The following is a 27,040-nucleotide window of genomic DNA, read 5'->3' as shown; positions in this document are numbered from 1 at the left end:
CTTCCCCTGGGTCAGCCAGGGGACGGGAAAGGCACGCGTATTTTTGATAGTGCTTCATGCAAACCATCTTTGTAAGCTTGAAAATGGGGGTCAACTGATGCCAGTCAAGTGGGGTGTGTGTGGCCCAGTTAGTGGAAACGAGGGAGACTGTGGTTGGAGTCCCCTCGCTGTGTTTCTAAAAGAACCAAGATGAACAAGTCATGGTTCTCAGAGGACTTTTCTTCCCCTGGGTCAGCCAGGGGACGGGAAAGGCACGCGTATTTTTGAGAGTGCTTCATGCAAAGCATCTGCTTCATTTTGAAAAGGGGGATCAAGTGATGCCAGTCAAGTGGGGTGTGTGTGGCCCAATTAGTGGAATCGAGGGAGACTGTGGTTGGAGTCCCCTCGCTGTGTTTCTAAAAGAACCAAGATGAACAAGTCATGGCTCTCAGAGGACTTTTCTTCCCCTGGGTCAGCCAGGGGACGGGAAAGGCACGCGTATTTTTGATAGTGCTTCATGCAAAGCATCTTTGTAAGCTTGAAAATGGGGGTCAACTGATGCCAGTCAAGTGGGGTGTGTGTGGCCCAGTTAGTGGAAATGAGGGAGACTATGGTTGGAGTCCCCTCGCTGTGTTTCTAAAAGAACCAAGATGAACAAGTCATGGCTCTCAGAGGACTTTTCTTCCCCTGGGTCAGCCAGGGGACGGGAAAGGCACGCGTATTTTTGATAGTGCTTCATGCAAACCATCTTTGTAAGCTTGAAAATGGGGGTCAACTGATGCCAGTCAAGTGGGGTGTGTGTGGCCCAGTTAGTGGAAACGAGGGAGACTGTGGTTGGAGTCCCCTCGCTGTGTTTCTAAAAGAACCAAGATGAACAAGTCATGGCTCTCAGAGGACTTTTCTTCCCCCGGGTCAGCCAGGGGACAGGAAAGGCACGCGTATTTTTGATAGTGCTTCATGCAAAGCATCTTTGTAAGCTTGAAAATGGGGGTCAACTGATGCCAGTCAAGTGGGGTGTGTGTGGCCCAGTTAGTGGAAACGAGGGAGACTGTGGTTGGAGTCCCCTCGCTGTGTTTCTAAAAGAACCAAGATGAACAAGTCATGGCTCTCAGAGGACTTTTCTTCCCCTGGGTCAGCCAGGGGACGGGAAAGGCACGCGTATTTTTGATAGTGCTTCATGCAAAGCATCTTTGTAAGCTTGAAAATGGGGGTCAACTGATGCCAGTCAAGTGGGGTGTGTGTGGCCCAGTTAGTGGAAACGAGGGAGACTGTGGTTGGAGTCCCCTCGCTGTGTTTCTAAAAGAACCAAGATGAACAAGTCATGGCTCTCAGAGGACTTTTCTTCCCCTGGGTCAGCCAGGGTACGGGAAAGGCACGCGTATTTTTGATAGTGCTTCATGCAAAGCATCTTTGTAAGCTTGAAAATGGGGGTCAACTGATGCCAGTCAAGTGGGGTGTGTGTGGCCCAGTTAGTGGAAACGAGGGAGACTGTGGTTGGAGTCCCCTCGCTGTGTTTCTAAAAGAACCAAGATGAACAAGTCATGGCTCTCAGAGGACTTTTCTTCCCCTGGGTCAGCCAGGGGACGGGAAAGGCACGCGTATTTTTGATAGTGCTTCATGCAAAGCATCTGTTTCATTTTTAAAAGGGGGATCAAGTGATGCCAGTCAAGTGGGGTGTGTGTGGCCCAATTAGTGGAAACGAGGGAGACTGTGGTTGGAGTCCCCTCGCTGTGTTTCTAAAAGAACCAAGATGAACAAGTCATGGCCCTCAGAGGACTTTTCTTCCCCTGGGTCAGCCAGGGGACGGGAAAGGCACGCGTATTTTTGATAGTGCTTCATGCAAAGCATCTTTGTAAGCTTGAAAATGGGGGTCAACTGATGCCAGTCAAGTGGGGTGTGTGTGGCCCAGTTAGTGGAAATGAGGGAGACTATGGTTGGAGTCCCCTCGCTGTGTTTCTAAAAGAACCAAGATGAACAAGTCATGGCTCTCAGAGGACTTTTCTTCCCCTGGGTCAGCCAGGGGACGGGAAAGGCACGCGTATTTTTGATAGTGCTTCATGCAAAGCATCTTTGTAAGCTTGAAAATGGGGGTCAACTGATGCCAGTCAAGTGGGGTGTGTGTGGCCCAGTTAGTGGAAACGAGGGAGACTGTGGTTGGAGTCCCCTCGCTGTGTTTCTAAAAGAACCAAGATGAACAAGTCATGGCTCTCAGAGGACTTTTCTTCCCCTGGGTCAGCCAGGGAACGGGAAAGGCACGCGTATTTTTGATAGTGCTTCATGCAAACCATCTTTGTAAGCTTGAAAATGGGGGCCAACTGATGCCAGTCAAGTGGGGTGTGTGTGGCCCAGTTAGTAAAAACGAGGGAGACTGTGGTTGGAGTCCCCTCGCTGTGTTTCTAAAAGAACCAAGATGAACAAGTCATGGCTCTCAGAGGACTTTTCTTCCCCTGGGTCAGCCAGGGGACGGGAAAGGCACGCATATTTTTGATAGTGCTTCATGCAAAGCATCTTTGTAAGCTTGAAAATGGGGGTCAACTGATGCCAGTCAAGTGGGGTGTGTGTGGCCCAGTTAGTGGAAACGAGGGAGACTGTGGTTGGAGTCCCCTCGCTGTGTTTCTAAAAGAACCAAGATGAACAAGTCATGGCTCTCAGAGGACTTTTCTTCCCCTGGGTCAGCCAGGGGACGGGAAAGGCACGCGTATTTTTGATAGTGCTTCATGCAAAGCATCTTTGTAAGCTTGAAAATGGGGGTCAACTGATGCCAGTCAAGTGGGGTGTGTGTGGCCCAGTTAGTGGAAACGAGCGAGACTGTGGTTGGAGTCCCCTCGCTGTGTTTCTAAAAGAACCAAGATGAACAAGTCATGGCTCTCAGAGGACTTTTCTTCCCCTGGGTCAGCCAGGGGACGGGAAAGACACGCGTATTTTTGAGAGTGCTTCATGCAAAGCATCTGTTTCATTTTGAAAAGGGGGATCAAGTGATGCCAGTCAAGTGGGGTGTGTGTGGCCCAATTAGTGGAAACGAGGGAGACTGTGGTTGGAGTCCCCTCGCTGTGTTTCTAAAAGAACCAAGATGAACAAGTCATGGCTCTCAAAGGACTTTTCTTCCCCTGGGTCAGCCAGGGGACGGGAAAGGCACGCGTATTTTTGATAGTGCTTCATGCAAAGCATCTTTGTAAGCTTGAAAATGGGGGTCAACTGATGCCAGTCAAGTGGGGTGTATGTGGCCCAGTTAGTGGAAACGATGGAGACTGTGGTTGGAGTCCCCTCGCTGTGTTTCTAAAAGAACCAAGATGAACAAGTCATGGCTCTCAGAGGACTTTTCTTCCCCTGGGTCAGCCAGGGGACGGGAAAGGCACGCGTATTTTTGATAGTGCTTTATGCAAAGCATCTTTGTAAGCTTGAAAATGGGGGTCAACTGATGCCAGTCAAGTGGGGTGTGTGTGGCCCAGTTAGTGGAAACGAGGGAGACTGTGGTTGGAGTCCCCTCGCTGTGTTTCTAAAAGAACCAAGATGAACAAGTCATGGCTCTCAGAGGACTTTTCTTCCCCTGGGTCAGCCAGGGGACGGGAAAGGCACGCATATTTTTGGGAGTGCTTCATGCAAAGCATCTGCTTCATTTTGAAAAGGGGGATCAAGTGATGCCAGTCAAGTGGGGTGTGTGTGGCCCAATTAGTGGAAACGAGGGAGACTGTGGTTGGAGTCCCCTCGCTGTGTTTCTAAAAGAACCAAGATGAACAAGTCATGGCTCCCAGAGGACTTTTCTTCCCCTGGGTCAGCCAGGGGACGGGAAAGGCACGCGTATTTTTGATAGTGCTTCATGCAAACCATCTTTGTAAGCTTGAAAATGGGGGTCAACTGATGCCAGTCAAGTGGGGTGTGTGTGGCCCAGTTAGTGGAAACGAGGGAGACTGTGGTTGGAGTCCCCTCGCTGTGTTTCTAAAAGAACCAAGATGAACAAGTCATGGCTCTCAGAGGACTTTTCTTCCCCTGGGTCAGCCAGGGGACGGGAAAGGGACGCGTATTTTTGATAGTGCTTCATGCAAGCCATCTTTGTAAGCTTGAAAATGGGGGTCAACTGATGCCAGTCAAGTGGGGTGTGTGTGGCCCAGTTAGTGGAAACGAGGGAGACTGTGGTTGGAGTCCCCTCGCTGTGTTTCTAAAAGAACCAAGATGAACAAGTCATGGCTCTCAGAGGACTTTTCTTCCCCTGGGTCAGCCAGGGTACGGGAAAGGCACGCGTATTTTTGATAGTGCTTCATGCAAAGCATCTTTGTAAGCTTGAAAATGGGGGTCAACTGATGCCAGTCAAGTGGGGTGTGTGTGGCCCAGTTAGTGGAAACGAGGGAGACTGTGGTTGGAGTCCCCTCGCTGTGTTTCTAAAAGAACCAAGATGAACAAGTCATGGGTCTCAGAGGACTTTTCTTCCCCTGGGTCAGCCAGGGGACGGGAAAGACACGCGTATTTTTGATAGTGCTTCATGCAAAGCATCTTTGTAAGCTTGAAAATGGGGGTCAACTGATGCCAGTCAAGTGGGGTGTGTGTGGCCCAGTTAGTGGAAACGAGGGAGACTGTGGTTGGAGTCCCCTCGCTGTGTTTCTAAAAGAACCAAGATGAACAAGTCATGGCTCTCAGAGGACTTTTCTTCCCCTGGGTCAGCCAGGGGACGGGAAAGGCACGCGTATTTTTGATAGTGCTTCATGCAAAGCATCTGTTTCATTTTGAAAAGGGGGATCAAGTGATGCCAGTCAAGTGGGGTGTGTGTGGCCCAATTAGTGGAAACGAGGGAGACTGTGGTTGGAGTCCCCTCGCTGTGTTTCTAAAAGAACCAAGATGAACAAGTCATGGCTCTCAGAGGACTTTTCTTCCCCTGGGTCAGCCAGGGGACGGGAAAGGCACGCGTATTTTTGATAGTGCTTCATGCAAAGCATCTTTGTAAGCTTGAAAATGGGGGTCAACTGATGCCAGTCAAGTGGGGTGTGTGTGGCCCAGTTAGTGGAAACGAGGGAGACTGTGGTTGGAGTCCCCTCACTGTGTTTCTAAAAGAACCAAGATGAACAAGTCATGACTCTCAGAGGACTTTTCTTCCCCTGGGTCAGCCAGGGGACGGGAAAGGCACGCGTTTTTTTGATAGTGCTTCATGCAAAGCATCTTTGTAAGCTTGAAAATGGGGGTCAACTGATGCCAGTCAAGTGGGGTGTGTGTGGCCCAGTTAGTGGAAACGAGGGAGACTGTGGTTGGAGTCCCCTCGCTGTGTTTCTAAAAGAACCAAGATGAACAAGTCATGGCTCTCAGAGGACTTTTCTTCCCCTGGGTCAGCCAGGGGACGGGAAAGGCACGCGTATTTTTGAGAGTGCTTCATGCAAAGCATCTGCTTCATTTTGAAAAGGGGGATCAAGTGATGCCAGTCAAGTGGGGTGTGTGTGGCCCAATTAGTGGAAACGAGGGAGACTGTGGTTGGAGTCCCCTCGCTGTGTTTCTAAAAGAACCAAGATGAACAAGTCATGGCTCCCAGAGGACTTTTCTTCCCCTGGGTCAGCCAGGGGACGGGAAAGGCACGCGTATTTTTGATAGTGCTTCATGCAAACCATCTTTGTAAGCTTGAAAATGGGGGTCAACTGATGCCAGTCAAGTGGGGTGTGTGTGGCCCAGTTAGTGGAAACGAGGGAGACTGTGGTTGGAGTCCCCTCGCTGTGTTTCTAAAAGAACCAAGATGAACAAGTCATGGCTCTCAGAGGACTTTTCTTCCCCTGGGTCAGCCAGGGGACGGGAAATGCCAGTCAAGTGGGGTGTGTGTGGCCCAGTTAGTGGAAATGAGGGAGACTATGGTTGGAGTCCCCTCGCTGTGTTTCTAAAAGAACCAAGATGAACAAGTCATGGCTCTCAGAGGACTTTTCTTCCCCTGGGTCAGCCAGGGGACGGGAAAGGCACGCGTATTTTTGATAGTGCTTCATGCAAACCATCTTTGTAAGCTTGAAAATGGGGGTCAACTGATGCCAGTCAAGTGGGGTGTGTGTGGCCCAGTTAGTGGAAACGAGGGAGACTGTGGTTGGAGTCCCCTCGCTGTGTTTCTAAAAGAACCAAGATGAACAAGTCATGGTTCTCAGAGGACTTTTCTTCCCCTGGGTCAGCCAGGGGACGGGAAAGGCACACGTATTTTTGAGAGTGCTTCATGCAAAGCATCTGCTTCATTTTGAAAAGGGGGATCAAGTGATGCCAGTCAAGTGGGGTGTGTGTGGTCCAATTAGTGGAATCGAGGGAGACTGTGGTTGGAGTCCCCTCGCTGTGTTTCTAAAAGAACCAAGATGAACAAGTCATGGCTCCCAGAGGACTTTTCTTCCCCTGGGTCAGCCAGGGGACGGGAAAGGCACGCGTATTTTTGATAGTGCTTCATGCAAACCATCTTTGTAAGCTTGAAAATGGGGGTCAACTGATGCCAGTCAATTGGGGTGTGTGTGGCCCAGTTAGTGGAAACGAGGGAGACTGTGGTTGGAGTCCCCTCGCTGTGTTTCTAAAAGAACCAAGATGAACAAGTCATGGCTCTCAGAGGACTTTTCTTCCCCTGGGTCAGCCAGGGGACGGGAAAGGCACGCGTATTTTTGATAGTGCTTCATGCAAAGCATCTTTGTAAGCTTGAAAATGGGGGTCAACTGATGCCAGTCAAGTGGGGTGTGTGTGGCCCAGTTAGTGGAAATGAGGGAGACTATGGTTGGAGTCCCCTCGCTGTGTTTCTAAAAGAACCAAGATGAACAAGTCATGGCTCTCAGAGGACTTTTCTTCCCCTGGGTCAGCCAGGGGACGGGAAAGGCACGCGTATTTTTGATAGTGCTTCATGCAAACCATCTTTGTAAGCTTGAAAATGGGGGTCAACTGATGCCAGTCAAGTGGGGTGTGTGTGGCCCAGTTAGTGGAAACGAGGGAGACTGTGGTTGGAGTCCCCTCGCTGTGTTTCTAAAAAAACCAAGATGAACAAGTCATGGCTCTCAGAGGACTTTTCTTCCCCCGGGTCAGCCAGGGGACAGGAAAGGCACGCGTATTTTTGATAGTGCTTCATGCAAAGCATCTTTGTAAGCTTGAAAATGGGGGTCAACTGATGCCAGTCAAGTGGGGTGTGTGTGGCCCAGTTAGTGGAAACGAGGGAGACTGTGGTTGGAGTCCCCTCGCTGTGTTTCTAAAAGAACCAAGATGAACAAGTCATGGCTCTCAGAGGACTTTTCTTCCCCTGGGTCAGCCAGGGGACGGGAAAGGCACGCGTATTTTTGATAGTGCTTCATGCAAAGCATCTTTGTAAGCTTGAAAATGGGGGTCAACTGATGCCAGTCAAGTGGGGTGTGTGTGGCCCAGTTAGTGGAAACGAGGGAGACTGTGGTTGGAGTCCCCTCGCTGTGTTTCTAAAAGAACCAAGATGAACAAGTCATGGCTCTCAGAGGACTTTTCTTCCCCTGGGTCAGCCAGGGTACGGGAAAGGCACGCGTATTTTTGATAGTGCTTCATGCAAAGCATCTTTGTAAGCTTGAAAATGGGGGTCAACTGATGCCAGTCAAGTGGGGTGTGTGTGGCCCAGTTAGTGGAAACGAGGGAGACTGTGGTTGGAGTCCCCTCGCTGTGTTTCTAAAAGAACCAAGATGAACAAGTCATGGCTCTCAGAGGACTTTTCTTCCCCTGGGTCAGCCAGGGGACGGGAAAGGCACGCGTATTTTTGATAGTGCTTCATGCAAAGCATCTGTTTCATTTTTAAAAGGGGGATCAAGTGATGCCAGTCAAGTGGGGTGTGTGTGGCCCAATTAGTGGAAACGAGGGAGACTGTGGTTGGAGTCCCCTCGCTGTGTTTCTAAAAGAACCAAGATGAACAAGTCATGGCTCTCAGAGGACTTTTCTTCCCCTGGGTCAGCCAGGGGACGGGAAAGGCACGCATATTTTTGATAGTGCTTCATGCAAAGCATCTTTGTAAGCTTGAAAATGGGGGTCAACTGATGCCAGTCAAGTGGGGTGTGTGTGGCCCAGTTAGTGGAAACGAGGGAGACTGTGGTTGGAGTCCCCTCACTGTGTTTCTAAAAGAACCAAGATGAACAAGTCATGACTCTCAGAGGACTTTTCTTCCCCTGGGTCAGCCAGGGGACGGGAAAGGCACGCGTTTTTTTGATAGTGCTTCATGCAAAGCATCTTTGTAAGCTTGAAAATGGGGGTCAACTGATGCCAGTCAAGTGGGGTGTGTGTGGCCCAGTTAGTGGAAACGAGGGAGACTGTGGTTGGAGTCCCCTCGCTGTGTTTCTAAAAGAACCAAGATGAACAAGTCATGGCTCTCAGAGGACTTTTCTTCCCCTGGGTCAGCCAGGGGACGGGAAAGGCACGCGTATTTTTGAGAGTGCTTCATGCAAAGCATCTGCTTCATTTTGAAAAGGGGGATCAAGTGATGCTAGTCAAGTGGGGTGTGTGTGGCCCAATTAGTGGAAACGAGGGAGACTGTGGTTGGAGTCCCCTCGCTGTGTTTCTAAAAGAACCAAGATGAACAAGTCATGGCTCCCAGAGGACTTTTCTTCCCCTGGGTCAGCCAGGGGACGGGAAAGGCACGCGTATTTTTGATAGTGCTTCATGCAAACCATCTTTGTAAGCTTGAAAATGGGGGTCAACTGATGCCAGTCAAGTGGGGTGTGTGTGGCCCAGTTAGTGGAAACGAGGGAGACTGTGGTTGGAGTCCCCTCGCTGTGTTTCTAAAAGAACCAAGATGAACAAGTCATGGCTCTCAGAGGACTTTTCTTCCCCTGGGTCAGCCAGGGGACGGGAAATGCCAGTCAAGTGGGGTGTGTGTGGCCCAGTTAGTGGAAATGAGGGAGACTATGGTTGGAGTCCCCTCGCTGTGTTTCTAAAAGAACCAAGATGAACAAGTCATGGCTCTCAGAGGACTTTTCTTCCCCTGGGTCAGCCAGGGGACGGGAAAGGCACGCGTATTTTTGATAGTGCTTCATGCAAACCATCTTTGTAAGCTTGAAAATGGGGGTCAACTGATGCCAGTCAAGTGGGGTGTGTGTGGCCCAGTTAGTGGAAACGAGGGAGACTGTGGTTGGAGTCCCCTTGCTGTGTTTCTAAAAGAACCAAGATGAACAAGTCATGGTTCTCAGAGGACTTTTCTTCCCCTGGGTCAGCCAGGGGACGGGAAAGGCACGCGTATTTTTGAGAGTGCTTCATGCAAAGCATCTGCTTCATTTTGAAAAGGGGAATCAAGTGATGCCAGTCAAGTGGGGTGTGTGTGGCCCAATTAGTGGAAACGAGGGAGACTGTGGTTGGAGTCCCCTCGCTGTGTTTCTAAAAGAACCAAGATGAACAAGTCATGGCTCCCAGAGGACTTTTCTTCCCCTGGGTCAGCCAGGGGACGGGAAAGGCACGCGTATTTTTGATAGTGCTTCATGCAAACCATCTTTGTAAGCTTGAAAATGGGGGTCATCTGATGCCAGTCAAGTGGGGTGTGTGTGGCCCAGTTAGTGGAAACGAGGGAGACTGTGGTTGGAGTCCCCTCGCTGTGTTTCTAAAAGAACCAAGATGAACAAGTCATGGCTCTCAGAGGACTTTTCTTCCCCTGGGTCAGCCAGGGGACGGGAAAGGCACGCGTATTTTTGATAGTGCTTCATGCAAAGCATCTTTGTAAGCTTGAAAATGGGGGTCAACTGATGCCAGTCAAGTGGGGTGTGTGTGGCCCAGTTAGTGGAAATGAGGGAGACTATGGTTGGAGTCCCCTCGCTGTGTTTCTAAAAGAACCAAGATGAACAAGTCATGGCTCTCAGAGGACTTTTCTTCCCCTGGGTCAGCCAGGGGACGGGAAAGGCACGCGTATTTTTGATAGTGCTTCATGCAAACCACCTTTGTAAGCTTGAAAATGGGGGTCAACTGATGCCAGTCAAGTGGGGTGTGTGTGGCCCAGTTAGTGGAAACGAGGGAGACTGTGGTTGGAGTCCCCTCGCTGTGTTTCTAAAAGAACCAAGATGAACAAGTCATGGCTCTCAGAGGACTTTTCTTCCCCCGGGTCAGCCAGGGGACGGGAAAGGCACGCGTATTTTTGATAGTGCTTCATGCAAAGCATCTTTGTAAGCTTGAAAATGGGGGTCAACTGATGCCAGTCAAGTGGGGTGTGTGTGGCCCAGTTAGTGGAAACGAGGGAGACTGTGGTTAGAGTCCCCTCGCTGTGTTTCTAAAAGAACCAAGATGAACAAGTCATGGCTCTCAGAGGACTTTTCTTCCCCTGGGTCAGCCAGGGAACGGGAAAGGCACGCGTATTTTTGATAGTGCTTCATGCAAAGCATCTTTGTAAGCTTGAAAATGGGGGTCAACTGATGCCAGTCAAGTGGGGTGTGTGTGGCCCAGTTAGTGGAAACGAGGGAGACTGTGGTTGGAGTCCCCTCGCTGTGTTTCTAAAAGAACCAAGATGAACAAGTCATGGCTCTCAGAGGACTTTTCTTCCCCTGGGTCAGCCAGGGGACGGGAAAGGCACGCGTATTTTTGATAGTGCTTCATGCAAAGCATCTTTGTAAGCTTAAAAATGGGGGTCAACTGATGCCAGTCAAGTGGGGTGTGTGTGGCCCAGTTAGTGGAAACGAGGGAGACTGTGGTTGGAGTCCCCTCGCTGTGTTTCTAAAAGAACCAAGATGAACAAGTCATGGCTCTCAGAGGACTTTTCTTCCCCTGGGTCAGCCAGGGGACGGGAAAGGCACGCGTATTTTTGAGAGTGCTTCATGCAAAGCATCTGTTTCATTTTGAAAAGGGAGATCAAGTGATGCCAGTCAAGTGGGGGGTGTGTGGCCCAATTAGTGGAAACGAGGGAGACTGTGGTTGGAGTCCCCTCGCTGTATTTCTAAAAGAACCAAGATGAACAAGTCATGGCTCTCAGAGGACTTTTCTTCCCCTGGGTCAGCCAGGGGACGGGAAAGGCACGCGTATTTTTGATAGTGCTTCATGCAAAGCATCTTTGTAAGCTTGAAAATGGGGGTCAACTGATGCCAGTCAAGTGGGGTGTGTGTGGCCCAGTTAGTGGAAACGAGGGAGACTGTGGTTGGAGTCCCCTTGCTGTGTTTCTAAAAGAACCAAGATGAACAAGTCATGGCTCTCAGAGGACTTTTCTTCCCCTGGGTCAGCCAGGGGACGGGAAAGGCACGCGTATTTTTGATAGTGCTTCATGCAAAGCATCTTTGTAATCTTGAAAATGGGGGTCAACTGATGCCAGTCAAGTGGGGTGTGTGTGGCCCAGTTAGTGGAAACGAGGGAGACTGTGGTTGGAGTCCCCTCGCTGTGTTTCTAAAAGAACAAAGATGAACAAGTCATGGCTCTCAGAGGACTTTTCTTCCCCTGGGTCAGCCAGGGGACGGGAAAGGCACGCGTATTTTTGATAGTGCTTCATGCAAACCATCTTTGTAAGCTTGAAAATGGGGGTCAACTGATGCCAGTCAAGTGGGGTGTGTGTGGCCCAGTTAGTGGAAACGAGGGAGACTGTGGTTGGAGTCCCCTCGCTGTGTTTCTAAAAGAACCAAGATGAACAAGTCATGGCTCTCAGAGGACTTTTCTTCCCCTGGGTTAGCCAGGGGACGGGAAAGGCACGCGTATTTTTGAGAGTGCTTCATGCAAAGCATCTGTTTCATTTTGAAAAGGGGGATCAAGTGATGCCAGTCAAGTAGGGTGTGTGTGGCCCAGTTAGTGGAAACGAGGGAGACTGTGGTTGGAGTCCCCTCGCTGTGTCTCTAAAAGAACCAAGATGAACAAGTCATGGCTCTCAGAGGACTTTTCTTCCCCTGGGTCAGCCAGGGGACGGGAAAGGCACGCGTATTTTTGATAGTGCTTCATGCAAAGCATCTTTGTAAGCTTGAAAATGGGGGTCAACTGATGCCAGTCAAGTGGGGTGTGTGTGGCCCAGTTAGTGGAAATGAGGGAGACTATGGTTGGAGTCCCCTCGCTGTGTTTCTAAAAGAACCAAGATGAACAAGTCATGGCTCTCAGAGGACTTTTCTTCCTTTGGGTCAGCCAGGGGACGGGAAAGGCACGTGTATTTTTGATAGTGCTTCATGCAAAGCATCTTTGTAAGCTTGAAAATGGGGGTCAACTGATGCCAGTCAAGTGGGGTGTGTGTGGCCCAGTTAGTGGAAACGAGGGAGACTGTGGTTGGAGTCCCCTCGCTGTGTTTCTAAAGAACCAAGATGAACAAGTCATGGCTCTCAGAGAACTTTTCTTCCCCTGGGTCAGCCAGTGGACGGGAAAGGCGTGCGTATTTTTGATAGTGCTTCATGCAAACCATCTTTGTAAGCTTGAAAATGGGGGTCAAATGATGCCAGTCAAGTGGGGTGTGTGTGGCCCAGTTAGTGGAAACGAGGGAGACTGTGGTTGGAGTCCCCTCGCTGTGTTTCTAAAAGAACCAAGATGAACAAGTCATGGCTCTCAGAGGACTTTTCTTCCCCCGGGTAAGCCAGGGGACGGGAAAGGCACGCGTATTTTTGATAGTGCTTCATGCAAAGCATCTTTGTAAGCTTGAAAATGGGGGTCAACTGATGCCAGTCAAGTGGGGTGTGTGTGGCCCAGTTAGTGGAAACGAGGGAGACTGTGGTTGGAGTCCCCTCGCTGTATTTCTAAAAGAACCAAGATGAACAAGTCATGGCTCTCAGAGGACTTTTCTTCCCCTGGGTCAGCCAGGGGACGGGAAAGGCACGCGTATTTTTGATAGTGCTTCATGCAAAGCATCTTTGTAAGCTTGAAAATGGGGGTAAACTGATGCCAGTCAAGTGGGGTGTGTGTGGCCCAGTTAGTGGAAACGAGGGAGACTGTGGTTGGAGTCCCCTTGCTGTGTTTCTAAAAGAACCAAGATGAACAAGTCATGGCTCTCAGAGGACTTTTCTTCCCCTGGGTCAGCCAGGGGACGGGAAAGGCACGCGTATTTTTGATAGTGCTTCATGCAAAGCATCTTTGTAATCTTGAAAATGGGGGTCAACTGATGCCAGTCAAGTGGGGTGTGTGTGGCCCAGTTAGTGGAAACGAGGGAGACTGTGGTTGGAGTCCCCTCGCTGTGTTTCTAAAAGAACAAAGATGAACAAGTCATGGCTCTCAGAGGACTTTTCTTCCCCTGGGTCAGCCAGGGGACGGGAAAGGCACGCGTATTTTTGATAGTGCTTCATGCAAACCATCTTTGTAAGCTTGAAAATGGGGGTCAACTGATGCCAGTCAAGTGGGGTGTGTGTGGCCCAGTTAGTGGAAACGAGGGAGACTGTGGTTGGAGTCCCCTCGCTGTGTTTCTAAAAGAACCAAGATGAACAAGTCATGGCTCTCAGAGGACTTTTCTTCCCCTGGGTTAGCCAGGGGACGGGAAAGGCACGCGTATTTTTGAGAGTGCTTCATGCAAAGCATCTGTTTCATTTTGAAAAGGGGGATCAAGTGATGCCAGTCAAGTGGGGTGTGTGTGGCCCAGTTAGTGGAAACGAGGGAGACTGTGGTTGGAGTCCCCTCGCTGTGTCTCTAAAAGAACCAAGATGAACAAGTCATGGCTCTCAGAGGACTTTTCTTCCCCTGGGTCAGCCAGGGGACGGGAAAGGCACGCGTATTTTTGATAGTGCTTCATGCAAAGCATCTTTGTAAGCTTGAAAATGGGGGTCAACTGATGCCAGTCAAGTGGGGTGTGTGTGGCCCAGTTAGTGGAAACGAGGGAGACTGTGGTTGGAGTCCCCTCGCTGTGTTTCTAAAGAACCAAGATGAACAAGTCATGGCTCTCAGAGGACTTTTCTTCCCCTGGGTCAGCCAGTGGACGGGAAAGGCACGCGTATTTTTGATAGTGCTTCATGCAAAGCATCTTTGTAAGCTTGAAAATGGGGGTCAACTGATGCCAGTCAAGTGGGGTGTGTGTGGCCCAGTTAGTGGAAACGAGGGAGACTGTGGTTGGAGTCCCCTCGCTGTGTTTCTAAAAGAACCAAGATGAACAAGTCATGGCTCTCAGAGGACTTTTCTTCCTTTGGGTCAGCCAGGGGACGGGAAAGGCACGTGTATTTTTGATAGTGCTTCATGCAAAGCATCTTTGTAAGCTTGAAAATGGGGGTCAACTGATGCCAGTCAAGTGGGGTGTGTGTGGCCCAGTTAGTGGAAACGAGGGAGACTGTGGTTAGAGTCCCCTCGCTGTGTTTCTAAAGAACCAAGATGAACAAGTCATGGCTCTCAGAGGACTTTTCTTCCCCTGGGTCAGCCAGTGGACGGGAAAGGCACGCGTATTTTTGATAGTGCTTCATGCAAACCATCTTTGTAAGCTTGAAAATGGGGGTCAACTGATGCCAGTCAAGTGGGGTGTGTGTGGCCCAGTTAGTGGAAACGAGGGAGACTGTGGTTGGAGTCCCCTCGCTGTGTTTCTAAAAGAACCAAGATGAACAAGTCATGGCTCTCAGAGGACTTTTCTTCCCCTGGGTCAGCCAGGGGACGGGAAAGGCACGCGTATTTTTAATAGTGCTTCATGCAAACCATCTTTGTAAGCTTGAAAATGGGGGTCAACTGATGCCAGTCAAGTGGGGTGTGTGTGGCCCAGTTAGTGGAAACGAGGGAGACTGTGGTTGGAGTCCCCTCGCTGTGTTTCTAAAAGAACCAAGATGAACAAGTCATGGCTCTCAGAGGACTTTTCTTCCCCTGGGTCAGCCAGGGGACGGGAAAGGCACGCGTATTTTTGATAGTGCTTCATGCAAAGCATCTTTGTAAGCTTGAAAATGGGGGTCAACTGATGCCAGTCAAGTGGGGTGTGTGTGGCCCAGTTAGTGGAAACGAGGGAGACTGTGGTTGGAGTCCCCTCGCTGTGTTTCTAAAAGAACCAAGATGAACAAGTCATGGCTCTCAGAGGACTTTTCTTCCCCTGGGTCAGCCAGGGGACGGGAAAGGCACGCGTATTTTTGAGAGTGCTTCATGCAAAGCATCTGTTTCATTTTGAAAAGGGGGATCAAGTGATGCCAGTCAAGTGGGGTGTGTGTGGCCCAATTAGTGGAAACGAGGGAGACTGTGGTTGGAGTCCCCTCGCTGTGTTTCTAAAAGAACCAAGATGAACAAGTCATGGCTCTCAGAGGACTTTTCTTCCCCTGGGTCAGCCAGGGGACGGGAAAGGCACGCATATTTTTGATAGTGCTTCATGCAAAGCATCTTTGTAAGCTTGAAAATGGGGGTCAACTGATGCCAGTCAAGTGGGGTGTGTGTGGCCCAGTTAGTGGAAACGAGGGAGACTGTGGTTGGAGTCCCCTTGCTGTGTTTCTAAAAGAACCAAGATGAACAAGTCATGGCTCTCAGAGGACTTTTCTTCCCCTGGGTCAGCCAGGGGACGGGAAAGGCACGCGTATTTTTGATAGTGCTTCATGCAAAGCATCTTTGTAAGCTTGAAAATGGGGGTCAACTGATGCCAGTCAAGTGGGGTGTGTGTGGCCCAGTTAGTGGAAACGAGGGAGACTGTGGTTGGAGTCCCCTCGCTGTTTTTCTAAAAGAACCAAGATGAACAAGTCATGGCTCTCAGAGGACTTTTCTTCCCCTGGGTTAGCCAGGGGACGGGAAAGGCACGCGTATTTTTGAGAGTGCTTCATGCAAAGCATCTGTTTCATTTTGAAAAGGGGGATCAAGTGATGCCAGTCAAGTGGGGTGTGTGTGGCCCAATTAGTGGAAACGAGGGAGACTGTGGTTGGAGTCCCCTCGCTGTGTTTCTAAAAGAACCAAGATGAACAAGTCATGGCTCTCAGAGGACTTTTCTTCCCCTGGGTCAGCCAGGGGACGGGAAAGGCACGCGTATTTTTGATAGTGCTTCATGCAAACCATCTTTGTAAGCTTGAAAATGGGGGTCAACTGATGCCAGTCAAGTGGGGTGTGTGTGGCCCAGTTAGTGGAAACGAGGGAGACTGTGGTTGGAGTCCCCTCGCTGTGTTTCTAAAAGAACAAAGATGAACAAGTCATGGCTCTCAGAGGACTTTTCTTCCCCTGGGTCAGCCAGGGGACGGGAAAGGCACGCGTATTTTTGATAGTGCTTCATGCAAAGCATCTTTGTAAGCTTGAAAATGGGGGTCAACTGATGCCAGTCAAGTGGGGTGTGTGTGGCCCAGTTAGTGGAAACGAGGGAGACTGTGGTTGGAGTCCCCTCGCTGTGTTTCTAAAAGAACCAAGATGAACAAGTCATGGCTCTCAGAGGACTTTTCTTCCCCTGGGTCAGCCAGGGGACGGGAAAGGCACGCGTATTTTTGAGAGTGCTTCATGCAAAGCATCTGTTTCATTTTGAAAAGGGGGATCAAGTGATGCCAGTCAAGTGGGGTGTGTGTGGCCCAATTAGTGGAAACGAGGGAGACTGTGGTTGGAGGTCCCTCGCTGTGTTTCTAAAAGAACCAAGATGAACAAGTCATGGCTCTCAGAGGACTTTTCTTCCCCTGGGTCAGCCAGGGGACGGGAAAGGCACGCGTATTTTTGATAGTGCTTCATGCAAAGCATCTTTGTAAGCTTGAAAATGGGGGTCAACTGATGCCAGTCAAGTGGGGTGTGTGTGGCCCAGTTAGTGGAAACGAGGGAGACTGTGGTTGGAGTCCCCTCGCTGTGTTTCTAAAAGAACCAAGATGAACAAGTCATGGCTCTCAGATGACTTTTCTTCCCCTGGGTCAGCCAGGGGACGGGAAAGGCACGCGTATTTTTGATAGTGCTTCATGCAAACCATCTTTGTAAGCTTGAAAATGGGGGTCAACTGATGCCAGTCAAGTGGGGTGTGTGTGGCCCAGTTAGTGGAAACGAGTTAGACTGTGGTTGGAGTCCCCTCACTGTGTTTCTAAAAGAACCAAGATGAACAAGTCATGGCTCTCAGAGGACTTTTCTTCCCCTGGGTCAGCTAGGAGACGGGAAAGGCACGCGTATTTTTGATAGTGCTTCATGCAAAGCATCTTTGTAAGCTTGAAAATGGGGGTCAACTGATGCCAGTCAAGTGGGGTGTGTGTGGCCCAGTTAGTGGAAACGAGGGAGACTGTGGTTGGAGTCCCCTCGCTGTGTTTCTAAAAGAAAGAAGATGAACAAGTCATGGCTCTCAGAGGACTTTTCTTCCCCTGGGTCAGCCAGGGGACGGGAAAGGCACGCGTATTTTTGATAGTGCTTCATGCAAAGCATCTGTTTCATTTTGAAAAGGGGGATCAAGTGATGCCAGTCAAGTGGGGTGTGTGTGGCCCAATTAGTGGAAACGAGGGAGACTGTGGTTGGAGTCCCCTCGCTGTGTTTCTAAAAGAACCATGATGAACAAGTCATGGCTCTCAGAGGACTTTTCTTCCCCTGGGTCAGCCAGGGGACGGGAAAGGCACGCGTATTTTTGATAGTGCTTCATGCAAACCATCTTTGTAAGCTTGAAAATGGGGGTCAACTGATGCCAGTCAAGTGGGGTGTGTGTGGCCCAGTTAGTGGAAACGAGGGAGACTGTGGTTGGAGTCCCCTCGCTGTGTTTCTAAAAGAACCAAGTTGAACAAGTCATGGCTCTCAGAGGACTTTTCTTCCCCTGGGTCAGCCAGGGGACGGGAAAGGCACGCATATTTTTGATAGTGCTTCATGCAAACCATCTTTGTAAGCTTGAAAATGGGGGTCAACTGATGCCAGTCAAGTGGGGTGTGTGTGGCCCAGTTAGTGGAAACGAGGGAGACTGTGGTTGGAGTCCCCTCGCTGTGTTTTACATGCTTTTAGAAGGGCATGACATGGCTTGGAGGTTGACTTTCAGCATCTGCAAACTGTTGGCTACCAAAATGCTGCGTTTCCAACTTTTTAAACCGAGGAATTTCCAAACCTTATGCCCATCGCAGTGCCCCAAGAGCCGATGCCCAGTCGCCACTCCTTCTCCAACAAAGGCGTGCACGCGCTACACCAGCATGTCGCACTAAACATCACTGATTCCTTGAGAAAATCTGTGTGACAGGGTGCATTTCACCACAGATAATTGGCCCAGTAAGCATGGACAGGGGCGTTACATGTCGCTGACTGGGCAATGGGTTACTGTGGGGAGAGATGGAGAAGGGTCTGCTGTACAAGTCTTGCCGTCCCCACGAGTTGTGTCAATCATTCTTCTGTATGTAGAAGTTAATACACTGCTTCTGCCTCTTCAACCTCGTGTGGGTCCTCCACCTTGGCCCAAACCCTGTGTGGTCAGGCCACCCTTCCTTGTAACTGCGCACAAGGAATACCACACACCTCCTTACTATGCTGGCAGCAGAGCTCAATGCCATCAGGCGGTCAAAGGTTTACTTTGAAATGTATGGGAAATTTGAGTCACACCGCTGAGAAGTTGTGGACGGTTAGCTCTGGAGACCGAGTTTCATCAATGGTTGTCTCCACTCAACCAGCAGCCAGGGAAGGCCGGGTGCGACAATGATGCAAACATGGGTGCGGCCCTTCGCTGTGACAATGTGACACACGTGCCTTGTGTGGCTCACGTGTTGAACCTGGTTGTCCAGCAATTTTTAAAGCACTATCCTGGCCCACATGGCCTTCTGCAAAGAGCACGGTGTATCGCCTTCCTTGATCCACACACTCAGATGGGCTGTAAATGATAGGCTAGAGGGAAGCCACTCACCAAGCAGGACCCCTAGAACCCTGAAACCCTTTAACCCCTATACAGGGATTAGGAATTACACAGGGCCCAAGGTGATCAATACCTGTGGAAGGCTGCAGTTCCAGAGAATAGTAGTCAGGCAGGGTCAAAACATTAATTGAGGAACAGGAACAGAATGGGACGGCCAGGACTTAGGCTAAGTTCACATTTCCGTTGATTTGTATCAGTCACATGCGTCGCTTGACGCATGTGACTGATGCGCTGTTCAACGCTGTACAACGGATGACAAAGAACAGAATTCTTTGTCGGATTCCGTTGTGTGCGGGGGGCGGAGTTCTGGGGCAGAGCCGAGCGGGGGGCGGGGCCAGGCGCTGAGGATGTCAGTGGAAGTGCTGCGGTCTGCATGGCTGGGGACAGGTGAGTGTATCTGTGAGTGAGTGTGTGTATGTGCATGTATGTATGTATGTATGTATGTATGTGTGTACACATGCAAAGTGCGGGAGGGGGCGGAGCCGAGCGGGGGGCGGGGCCAGGCGCTGAGGATGTCAGTAGAAGTGCTGCGGTCTGCATGGCTGGGGACAGGTGAGTGTATGTGTGAGTGAGTGTGTGTATGTGCATGTATGTATGTATGTATGTGTGTGTGTGCACATGCAAAGTGCGGGAGGGGGCGGAGCCGAGCAGGGGGCGGGGCCAGACGAGGGTGTCAGTGCTTGTCTGCATGGCTGGGGACAGGTGTGTGTGTGTGTGTGTACATACATGTGCGGAGTGCGGGAGGGGGCGGGGCCGAGCGGGGAAGTGTCGGCCTCCCTGCACACGTAACCAGCCTAAATATTGGGTAACAGCAAAGCACCCGATGTTTACCTTGGTTACCCGATATTTACCTTGGTTATGGGCCTACACCGCTTAGCGCTGGCTCCTTGCACCGTAACCAGGGTAAATATCGGGTAACCAACCAAAGCTGGTGACGTGTGCAGGGAGCCAGAGAGCATGCGCAGCGAAATCCGACGGATCTCGCTGCTCAAAAAACGTTACATGCTGCGTTCCCCCCGCCCGGCGGTCAGTCGTTCCACGACTGATCAGTCGGGCGGAGGGTGCAACGCAGCATCATCAGTCACAATCCGCTGCTCATACAAGTCTATGGGAGCAGCGGAATCCGCTAAACGGATTCCGCTGTTTACAAGAGCAGCGGATTGTGACTGATAGATTTTAGCGGAAATGTGAACTTAGCCTTAATCAGAAAACAAGCAGAGGTGAAATGCGGATCGGCCAACAAGGTACATAAACAGCAAGCAGGAAACGTAGTCAGGTAACAAGCACACAAAATCATAAAACTGAACTGGGGGTAAAAGCAGAGCTATGTCTGGCAGTGGTCTGCCGACAGGATGGGCATAAAAAAGGGTGTGGTGTCTTCCCATTGGTTGTAGCTGAATGATGGTACTTCATCTGTGAGATACCCACCAGCTACATTCAGCCAGAGATTCTGCATCTGTCAAGGTAATGCAGCCCAGTGGGTGAGCATAACCTGCATCCACCTGCGCCGCTGGCATCGACTCCTCTCCCATCATCAGCACTATGCATGAAAGGAACACGTTGTCACCTGGCGACCGGAGTACAAATTGACGCAGCGGACTCCGTTGGTGACTTAACAGCCGTGTGCGGCAATGATGCAAACCTGGCTGCGGGCCATCGTCAGGGCAATGTGACACACGTGCCTTGTATGGCTCACGTGTTGAACCTAATTCTCCAGCAATTTTTAAAACACCATCCCGGCCTACATGGCCTTGTGCAGCGGGCACGCTCGCTATGTGCTCACTTCCATCGTGCGCACACAGCAGCTCAACAACTTTCGTCGCTACAGAAGTTTTTCGGTCTGGTGGTTAAACGCCTGAAATGCGATGTGCCGACACGCAGGAATTTGAATCTGCACATGTTGCAGCATTTGTGGCAGCACTGCCGAACCCTGCTGCCATACGTTATGACATATAGCCTGGGATAACTTGATCCAGAGGTGGTGCAGATCACGCTGCTGGAGTGGTGTCAGATCAAGGACCTATGCACCCTTCTACACAGTTTACAAATGTCGACGAAGATGTTTAGCACTGGCAATGTCATTCTCAGCGTGACAATTCTGGTCATCTACATGATGGAGCACACTGTAATTATTATTCGGAGTCAGGTGTTGGGACAAGAGTAAGGGGAGGAAGTACAGGAGGAGTCATATGCGGAAGGGATAACAAGATCTACGAGGTCCAGATGGTCAGTGGCACCTAGGCGGCAGTCATGGTGAGGAAGAGGGATTAACAAGGGCGCATAGTATCAGCAAAAAGTGTTGAGGAAGGTGCAGGAGCCCATGAAGAAATGGAGGACGAACTGGCGATGGGCATGGAAGACTCAGCAGATGAGTGAGAGCTTGCTCACATTTCGGTTGTGCGAGGTTGTGGGGAGAGGGCAGAGGAAGGAGGCACAATTCTCACCTCTCTGCCACCAACACACCAAGGACTTGGTCCTCCTGGATGCACAAGACACATGAGCGCCTTCTTGCTGCACTACCTACAACATGACCCTCGGATTGTACGAATTCGAAGTAATCCTGACTACTGGGTTGCCACACTGTTAGATCCCCGGTACTAGACAAAATTTGGCGAAATAATTCCTGCCATAGAAATGGACGCACGTATACAGGAGTATCTGCAGAATGTGGTACGCAATCTTAGATCTGCTTTTCCACTAAACACCAGTGCTGCACAGAGTGAATCTCAACGCTTTGTCATGGATAGGAGGAAATGGTCTTTTACTTGTCCACATCTGAGGGACCGAAGGCTGGCTGCTGTGCTGAGATGGCGTTGAGTACGGTGTCCCTGCAGAGTTGCACTTTTGGTCATATACCAAAATGAGTTGAAAAAGGACAGATGCTGGTGGAAAGGGGAACAGGTGTGTTGGAAAGGGGAAAAAAGTTTTGGTCCGTGGATTTGGTGGTTAAGCAACAGTAACATTTGCTGAAGAAACACCATCTGTTACAGTGGGACTGGCAGATTTGGATAAGGTGGTATATACTATGTTACCGCTATATAACGAAAATTAATAAGAAAAGAAAGAGAAAGGTATATATCCCCATGAGCAGTCAGTGTCCACCGTGCTCCCAGATGGAAAAGGAGAGGTTGGCAACTGGAAGGTTTGGTGGAGGATACAGAGCTGTGTGGCTATGAAACTAATAGTAGCCTGAACCGAGTTAGACGCCTTTCGGATCTGGAGACTGGGAGCCCTGTTAGCGTCACAGGGTCCACATGCCCACCCAGCCCAGGAACTCCCTGTTAACAACACAGGGGCCATTGAGTATGCTGACCGTGTGCGTAGGGGCCACACCTGTGAACAGCAGGCGCATCAGCAGCAGCAGGCCTGTTAATGCCACTGGGCTGCACAAGCAGGACTGGTAGGACAGGAGCTGGTCTTAACCGTTCTGCGTTACCAACTGTGGTGGTGGCCTGCATCGACACCCTATCCCTGCCTACCTCTGGCCTAAAGCCGCAATGGGTTCAACACATGGAGGTGTGCTCTTTCGGAGCATAATAGAAGACTGCGCACGTCCTTGTTGGCTCCAGCCCCTTTTATAACCTGGGTCCGCCCCAAACCAGGGTGAACCACAATGCACCTCCTGGAGACAAAAGCAGAGTGACACGTCATGAGTGGCATAACTAGCGTCCTATTTGGAACCGCAACTTCAATGATGACCTCATGGCTGCCATGACCCAAACACCTCACCAGTCATCGTCTGACCATCAATAATGCGGTGACAAGTCATAGGGGTGGGCCTCTGCAAGCCATTTGGGAGTGGCCTGGCCACATCGTCAGGACACCTGATGCCCTGTGGTCTATATGGGACCCCCACATCAGGGGCAGGGCCAAAGAGTTCATTACCGGACCTAGTCTCTGATGCAGTAAGTGCCTGAGCATGCTCAGTAGCATGAAATACAGTCTCTGAAAATAGACTATCAGCTTTAGCATGGTGTCTTGGCACAAAACAGGACTTAGACCCGCCACGGAATGCAAGTACCTGTGCAAAGAGGCTTTTCGCACTAAGTGTGGGAGCATGCGCTGTATCACGAAATGAAGACTTAGCCTTAGCAATGGCACAGTCAGGCAGAGCATACTCACTAGGCGAAACACTGTGGTTAGGCTGCGGCTGGGGTAAATCGGCACACGCATGCGCACTAGCTGCCTCTCCACACTTAGACGTGGAGGAGAAAGTAGCCAGCTGGACAACCCAAGGCACAGCCCTAAATGGCAGCTGACGCCTGGGCGCAAATGAAACCGCAGCAGGCTTCAGGTTACAGGTTTTGTAACAACAAATACCATCAAAAAGAACAGGTGTACTTCTTCCCATGGATAATCTGTAATGATCCTTTTTTTCACTGACACAACCATCGCTAACAAATGTAGATGAGGCCAAAACAGCAGCTGCTTCAATGGATCTCAAGTGCTCCATAAAGTGGCCTCTCCTCCACCACAATTTCAAGATCCCAAATACTCCATTCCTCTGTGGTGTCAATCCAATCGCACTTGCTTCCTAACAGCTCTCAAGTTTCCACCAGCCCTGCTGAGTATGGGGTAACAGAGATGGTTGAGTTTGCATAGCTGTTCAGTCGCACTATAGCCTGGGAATCAGAGGTCTGCTCCAAAGCTGCAATGAGTACAGACAAGGAAGTTATTATTATTTTTATTATTATTGATTTATAGAGCACCATTGATTCCATGGTGCTATACATGAGAAAGGGGTTACATACAGAATACATATACAAGTAACTATAGACAGACTGGTACAGAGGGAAGAGGGCCCTGCCCTTGCAGGATTACATTCTAAAGGATTTTTGGGAGGAGACAGTAGGAGTGGTTTAGGTTGAGCATCAAGTACGTATGGTGGTGGTGTCATTGAAGGTTATAGTCATTTCTGAACAGATGAGTTTTCAGATTCAGTTTGAAGCTTGCTGGTGTAGCAGATAATCTGACGTGTTGAGGTAGCGAGTTCCATGAGACAGGGGAAATGATCTGCGCAGATGGCCAGAAGCTTTGTGAGTGGGATCCAGGCCCCGATGAAGAAGGTGCTGAGCCTAATCTACACCCTCATTTCCAAAAAGTAAATCCTCCTGGTGGAGACAATGGGGAACATGATGAGGAGCACAGATACCTGATTGGAATGACAACTTTACTATTCGGTCAGGGCAGGAAGAGGTTGTCTCGGAGGACTCAGGACGAGGGGAATGAAAACACACAGGGTTATTGATGAGGTTGGAGACCACACTTACTGTCAAACCAAAGTCTGCCAGTCGATGAGGTCAGCAGAGGAGGTGGAGGAGGATGCTACTGACGACGAGGTTACGTTGCGTCTTCCTGGCCAGAGACAAAGTACTGGAAGCACGTCAACAACTGAATCCTGGACCACAACTTTGACTCTGAGCAGAAGTCGTGTTGGCTATGCAGGTCGCATGGGCTGTAAGCCTTGCCTAGCCTGTGAATTTTTGGACATCGCAAAGGATCACCCAAGTCATGGAATCTGTAAGATTTGTCAACAATCTGTAAGTAGAAGGCAAAAACTCACACCTTTGAGTAGTTCCTCCATGAAGTGTCACATGGATATGAATTGATAGCGTGAAGGTGTATTGCTCAGCTTTAGCCACTGTCAATGCAACATGCTAACTTGCCATTGCATGCATTGTTGCAGACTACACACAAGGGGCTGCTGTTATTTTGGATCTGCCTTTGTTTGGTCACTATAGCAATATCAAATTGCTCTTCGGGTGTGGACTTGGAGATGCTGTCTATGAACAGAAGGAAAAGCTAAAGGTGTGTGTTACAGCAAGGAGCCACCGCGGAAACACTTCGTTCAATTGTGAGGGGAGTCATGTTGTACTTTGATGATGAGCCCCGTAATGCCAGTGAGCAGCATCCTGTGCCACAGACCAACATTCTTACAGTGCTGTCTATACTGTTTACCGTGAGAGGAGCGTAAAGTCTGTATTTATGGCAACTGGACATCAGAGTACCCGGGTACGGTAGGCTGTGCCCAGACAATAATGCGGGCACGCAACACTTTGTTTTATTAGCAAAACACATATCTGTTCTGGGTAGGCCGACTATTTATAGACAATAAGACTTGCTGCCTCTGCACTGTCAAATTGTCACATACAGTTTAAATCATAGAGGGACAGCAACACATGTTTGCATTGACTGTTGCATTTCAAGATTTCCATGACTGTGTTGCAGAGCTGTGTGGTTTGCATTCACACTGTTATCATCTGCATTATCTGTGAGGCTTCAGCTAACAAGGGTATTCAGGGGGGGTAATGTGTTTTGTCTATGTTTAGGTAGCTAACTTGGAAGCTCTTGTGATGCGCCACTGGTAAGTAGTGTTCGCACACACACACACACACACACTTACACGCACAAACACATAATTACTGCTACACAGAGGGATTAGCAGGTAGTAGGCAACAGAATAGATTGTTAAATTTTTTAAATTGTATGCATGGTTCTTATTGTTTGTTTTGGTAAAGTTAAACAATCATTTATCAACCCAACTGCCTAGAGTCCTTTTCCTGTTGCCTGGTTTTGCTACATACTGGGTAGCACACCCTGTACACAACTTAAAATGAAGCATAAGTCGCAATGTGAATTACACTGTGCTACAATGCGGCCTAGCGTGCCTGTGCAACCACCGCCTGCCCCATCAAGTGCATCTGCGTGCTCTTCATCCTCTGTGACTGTGGGGACAGCAGTCACACATGGTTTTTCACACTGAACTTCCACTCCTTTACCCGCAACAGGGAGTGTGATTGGCAGGTCATCACTTGTTTTGGAAGTGGAAACAGAAGGTATTGTTGAGCTGTCAGACATCGAGAGAACCATCATTGGATGCAGGCTACATTATATCCACGCCTGCACCTTCGTCACAGATTGGCTGGACTACCTGCAGTTAATAATTGCATTCCAGAAATGGAAAGGAGAGTAGAATGCACATGTGTTGTACCTTGCTTGGCAGCAAACGAACACTAACTTAGTATTCCAGACAATTTTAGGATGGCTGAAAAAGAGTCAGCTCTTTGGGCAAATTAAATAGCGTGGCAAAAGTGGACAGATGGGTACAGTGGCCGTGTTCTGTGTGTACCAGGACAGTAAAAGAAGCCTCACTTTCTATCCCTCCTAATGATCAAATGCAGCAAGGAATTCCCTGAGTTTGCTATAAAATTAGCATAGCTAAATGTGCATGAGGGTAGAATGCAGAGGTGCTTGAGATTGCTTGGCACAAGTGGCACAATAAAGGAGTCCAACAGCCACTTTTTGTATGCCACTAAATGGCAGTATTTTTTGCTATCATTATAGCTTATTAAAATCAGAGCAGGAGGGTGTCCTGCACAGGTGCTAGAAATAGCTTGGCACCAGTGGGGCACTAATGGAATACAACAGCCAGTTCTATGATGCCACTAAATGGCAGTATTTTTGCTATCATTATAGCTTATTAAAAACAGAGCAGGAGGGTGTCCTGCACAGGTGCTAGAAATAGCTTGGCACCAGTGGAGCACTAATGGAATACAACAGCCAGTTCTATGATGCCTCTAAATGGCAGTATTTTTTGCTATCATTATAGCTTATTAAAAACAGAGCAGGAGGGTGTCCTGCACAGGTGCTAGAAATAGCTTGGCACCAGTGGGGCACTAATGGAATACAACAGCCAGTTCTATGATGCCACTAAATGGCAGTATTTTTTGCTATCATTATAGCTTATTAAAAACAGAGCAGGAGGGTGTCCTGCACAGGTGCTAGAAATAGCTTGGCACCAGTGGGGCACTAATGGAATACAACAGCCAGTTCTATGATGCCACTAAATGGCAGTATTTTTTGCTATCATTATAGCTTATTAAAAACAGAGCAGGAGGGTGTCATGCAGAGGTGCTAGAAATAGCTTGGCACCAGTGGGGCACTAATGGAATACAACAGCCAGTTCTATGATGCCACTAAATGGCAGTATTTTTTGCTATCATTATAGCTTATTAAAAACAGAGCAGGAGGGTGTCATGCAGAGGTGCTGCACATAGATTTGCACCAGTGGGGCACTAATGGAGTACAACAGCCACTTCTTGTATGCCACTAAGTTTACTCAATTTTTGGTATTATAATGTCTTAGTAAGTAACAATGAGTTTGAGTGTGCAATGCAGGCAGACGTGCTGCAAATATCTTTGCACTAGTGGGACTAGACAAAAGTCCAATAGCCACGTTTAGGATGCCACTAGGTACAGTGAGTGTTTGCTAGTATAATGGCTTAGTTATAATGAGTTGGAGTGTGCAATGCAGGCAGACGTGCTGCAAATATCTTTGCACTAGTGGGACTAGACAAAAGTCCAATAGCCACGTTTAGGATGCCACTAGGTACACTCAGTGTTTGCTAGTATAATGGCTTAGTTATAATGAGTTTGAGTGTGCAATGCAGGCAGACGTGCTGCAAATATCTTTGCACTAGTGGGACTAGACAAAAGTCC

The sequence above is a fragment of the Anomaloglossus baeobatrachus genome, chromosome 3 (genome assembly GCF_048569485.1).
Source record: "Anomaloglossus baeobatrachus isolate aAnoBae1 chromosome 3, aAnoBae1.hap1, whole genome shotgun sequence".
Taxonomy (NCBI): domain Eukaryota; kingdom Metazoa; phylum Chordata; class Amphibia; order Anura; family Aromobatidae; genus Anomaloglossus; species Anomaloglossus baeobatrachus.
The sequence above is the reverse complement of the archived record's forward strand: the minus strand, read 5'-3'. Positions refer to the sequence as shown.